Raw genomic sequence first — 4,886 nt, 5'->3', positions numbered from 1 at the left:
TGCGTTGAGACCTGAGGTCGGCTGGTAGGGTGGACCTCTGCGCATAATAACATGTGTGTGCAAACATTGCCACGGCTCGATTTCTTGGAATTTGGTTTCTCTTGGGGAGTTTATCTCTGGATGTGTGCAAATGTATGTGCATTCATGTGTTCCTGCGTTGAGATCTGAGGTTGGCTGGTACGGTGTACCTCTGCGCATAATCACATGTGTGTGCAAGCATTGCCACGGCTCGATTTCTTGGAATTTGGTTTCTGAGGGGGAGTTTATCTCTGGATGTGTGCAAATGTATGTGCATTCATCTGTGCTTGCGTGGAGATCTGAGGTTGGCTGGTAGGGTGGACCTCTGCGCATAATCACATGTGTGTGCAAGCATTGCCACGGCTCGATTTCTTGGAATTTGGTTTCTGAGGGGGAGTTTATCTCTGGATGTGTGCAAATGTATGTGCATTCATCTGTGCTTGCGTGGAGATCTGAGGTTGGCTGGTAGGGTGGACCTCTGCGCATAATCACATGTGTGTGCAAGCATTGCCACGGCTCGATTTCTTGGAATTTGGTTTCTGAGGGGGAGTTTATCTCTGGATGTGTGCAAATGTATGTGCATTCATGTGTTCCTGCGTTGAGATCTGAGGTTGGCTGGTACGGTGGACCTCTGCGCATAATCACATGTGTGTGCAAGCATTGCCACGGCTCGATTTCTTGGAATTTGGTTTCTGAGGGGGAGTTTATCTCTGGATGTGTGCAAATGTATGTGCATTCATGTGTGCCTGCGTGGAGATCTGAGGTTGGCTGGTAGGGTGGACCTCTGCGCATAATCACATGTGTGTGCAAACATTGCCACGGCTCGATTTCTTGGAATTTGGTTTCTCTTGGGGAGTTTATCTCTGTATGTGTGCAAATGTATGTGCATTCATGTGTTCCTGCGTTGAGATCTGAGGTTGGCTGGTAGGGTGGACCTCTGCGCATAATCACATGTGTGTGCAAGCATTGCCACGGCTCGATTTCTTGGAATTTGGTTTCTGAGGGGGAGTTTATCTCTGGATGTGTGCAAATGTATGTGCATTCATGTGTGCTTGCGTGGAGATCTGAGGTTGGCTCGTCGGGTGGACCTCTGCGCATAATCACATGTGTGTGCAAGCATTGCCACGGCTCGATTTCTTGGAATTTGGTTTCTGAGGGGGAGTTTATCTCTGGATGTGTGCAAATGTATGTGCATTCATGTGTTCCTGCGTTGAGATCTGAGGTTGGCTGGTAGGGTGGACCTCTGCGCATAATCACATGTGTGTGCAAGCATTGCCACGGCTCGATTTCTTGGAATTTGGTTTCTGTTGGGGAGTTTATCTCTGGATGTGTGCAAATGTATGTGCATTCATGTGTTCCTGCGTTGAGATCTGAGGTTGGCTGGTAGGGTGGACCTCTGCGCATAATCACATGTGTGTGCAAGCATTGCCACGGCTCGATTTTTTGGAATTTGGATTCTTTGGGGTGAGTTTATCTCTGGATGTGTGCAAATGTATGTGCATTCATGTGTTCCTGCGTGTAGATCTGAGGTTGGCTGGTAGGGTGGACCTCTGCGCATAATCACATGTGTGTGCAAACATTGCCACGGCTCGATTTCTTGGAATTTGGTTTCTCTTGTGGAGTTTATCTCTGGATGTGTGCAAATGTATGTGCATTCATGTGTTCCTGCGTTGAGATCTGAGGTTGGCTGGTAGGGTGGACCTCTGCGCATAATCACATGTGTGTGCAAACATTGCCACGGCTCGATTTCTATGAATTTGGTTTCTTTGGGGTGAGTTTATCTCTGGATGTGTGCAAATATATGTGCATTCATGTGTTCCTGCGTTGAGACCTGAGGTCGGCTGGTAGGGTGGACCTCTGCGCATAATCACATGTGTGTGCAAACATTGCCACGGCTCGATTTCTTGGAATTTGGTTTCTCTTGGGGAGTTTATCTCTGGATGTGTGCAAATGTATGTGCATTCATGTGTTCCTGCGTTGAGATCTGAGGTTGGCTGGTACAGTGTACCTCTGCGCATAATCACATGTGTGTGCAAGCATTGCCACGGCTCGATTTCTTGGAATTTGGTTTCTGTTGGGGAGTTTATCTCTGGATGTGTGCAAATGTATGTGCATTCATGTGTGCTTGCGTGGAGATCTGAGGTTGGCTCGTCGGGTGTACCTCTGCGCATAATCACATGTGTGTGCAAGCATTGCCACGGCTCGATTTCTTGGAATTTGGTTTCTGAGGGTGAGTTTATCTCTGGATGTGTGCAAATGTATGTGCATTCATGTGTTCCTGCGTTGAGATCTGAGGTTGGCTGGTACGGTGGACCTCTGCGCATAATCACATGTGTGTGCAAACATTGCCACGGCTCGATTTCTTCAAATTTGGTTTCTGAGGGGGAGTTTATCTCTGGATGTGTGCAAATGTATGTGCATTCATGTGTGCCTGCGTGGAGATCTGAGGTTGGCTGGTAGGGTGTACCTCTGCGCATAATAACATGTGTGTGCAAGCATTGCCACGGCTCGATTTCTTGGAATTTGGTTTCTGAGGGGGAGTTTATCTCTGGATGTGTGCAAATGTATGTGCATTCATGTGTGCCTGCGTTGAGATCTGAGGTTGGCTGGTACGGTGGACCTCTGCGCATAATCACATGTGTGTGCAAGCATTGCCACGGCTCGATTTTTTGGAATTTGGATTCGTTGGGGTGAGTTTATCTCTGGATGTGTGCAAATGTATGTGCATTCATGTGTGCCTGCGTGTAGATCTGAGGTTGGCTGGTAGGGTGTACCTCTGCGCATAATCACATGTGTGTGCAAACATTGCCACGGCTCGATTTCTTGGAATTTGGTTTCTTTGGGGGGAGTTTATCTCTGGATGTGTGCAAATGTATGTGCATTCATGTGTTCCTGCGTTGAGACCTGAGGTCGGCTGGTAGGGTGGACCTCTGCGCATAATCACATGTGTGTGCAAGCATTGCCACGGCTCGATTTCTTGGAATTTGGTTTCTTTTGGGGAGTTTATCTCTGGATGTGTGCAAATGTATGTGCATTCATGTGTTCCTGCGTTGAGATCTGAGGTCGGCTGGTAGGGTGGACCTCTGCGCATAATCACATGTGTGTGCAAGCATTGCCACGGCTCGATTTCTTGGAATTTGGTTTCTCTTGGGGAGTTTATCTCTGGATGTGTGCAAATGTATGTGCATTCATGTGTTCCTGCGTTGAGACCTGAGGTCGGCTGGTAGGGTGGACCTCTGCGCATAATCACATGTGTGTGCAAGCATTGCCACGGCTCGATTTCTTGGAATTTGGTTTCTGAGGGGGAGTTTATCTCTGGATGTGTGCAAATGTATGTGCATTCATGTGTTCCTGCGTTGAGATCTGAGGTTGGCTGGTAGGGTGGACCTCTGCGCATAATCACATGTGTGTGCAAACATTGCCACGGCTCGATTTCTTGGAATTTGGTTTCTCTTGTGGAGTTTATCTCTGGATGTGTGCAAATGTATGTGCATTCATGTGTGCCTGCGTGTAGATCTGAGGTCGGCTGGCAGGGTGTACCTCTGCGCATAATCACATGTGTGTGCAAACATTGCCACGGCTCGATTTCTTGAAATTTGGTTTCTTTGGGGTGAGTTTATCTCTGGATGTGTGCAAATGTATGTGCATTCATGTGTTCCTGCGTTGAGACCTGAGGTCAGCTGGTAGGGTGGACCTCTGCGTATAATCACATGTGTGTGCAAACATTGCCACGGCTCGATTTCTTGGAATTTGGTTTCTCTTGGGGAGTTTATCTCTGTATGTGTGCAAATGTATGTGCATTCATGTGTTCCTGCGTTGAGATCTGAGGTTGGCTGGTAGGGTGGACCTCTGCGCATAATCACATGTGTGTGCAAACATTGCCACGGCTCGATTTCTTGGAATTTGGTTTCTGTTGGGGAGTTTATCTCTGGATGTGTGCAAATATATGTGCATTCATGTGTGCCTGCGTGGAGATCTGAGGTTGGCTGGTAGGGTGTACCTCTGCGCATAATAACATGTGTGTGCAAGCATTGCCACGGCTCGATTTCTTGGAATTTGGTTTCTGAGGGTGAGTTTATCTCTGGATGTGTGCAAATGTATGTGCATTCATGTGTTCCTGCGTTGAGATCTGAGGTTGGCTGGTACGGTGGACCTCTGCGCATAATCACATGTGTGTGCAAGCATTGCCACGGCTCGATTTTTTGGAATTTGGATTCTTTGGGGTGAGTTTATCTCTGGATGTGTGCAAATGTATGTGCATTCATGTGTGCCTGTGTGTAGATCTGAGGTTGGCTGGTAGGGTGGACCTCTGCGCATAATCACATGTGTGTGCAAACATTGCCACAGCTCGATTTCTTGGAATTTGGTTTCTGAGGGGGAGTTTATCTCTGGATGTGTGCAAATGTCTGTGCATTCATGTGTTCCTGCGTTGAGACCTGAGGTCGGCTGGTAGGGTGGACCTCTGCGCATAATCACATGTGTGTGCAAACATTGCCACGGCTCGATTTCTTCAAATTTGGTTTCTGAGGGGGAGTTTATCTCTGGATGTGTGCAAATGTATGTGCATTCATGTGTGCCTGCGTGGAGATCTGAGGTTGGCTGGTAGGGTGTACCTCTGCGCATAATAACATGTGTGTGCAAGCATTGCCACGGCTCGATTTCTTGGAATTTGGTTTCTGAGGGGGAGTTTATCTCTGGATGTGTGCAAATGTATGTGCATTCATGTGTGCCTGCGTGTAGATCTGAGGTCGGCTGGCAGGGTGTACCTCTCCGCATAATCACATGTGTGTGCAAACATTGCCACGGCTCGATTTCTTGAAATTTGGTTTCTTTGGGGTGAGTTTATCTCTGGATGTGTGCAAATATAT

This window comes from Maylandia zebra, linkage group LG11 (genome assembly GCF_041146795.1).
Source record: "Maylandia zebra isolate NMK-2024a linkage group LG11, Mzebra_GT3a, whole genome shotgun sequence".
NCBI lineage: Eukaryota > Metazoa > Chordata > Actinopteri > Cichliformes > Cichlidae > Maylandia > Maylandia zebra.
The sequence above is the reverse complement of the archived record's forward strand: the minus strand, read 5'-3'. Positions refer to the sequence as shown.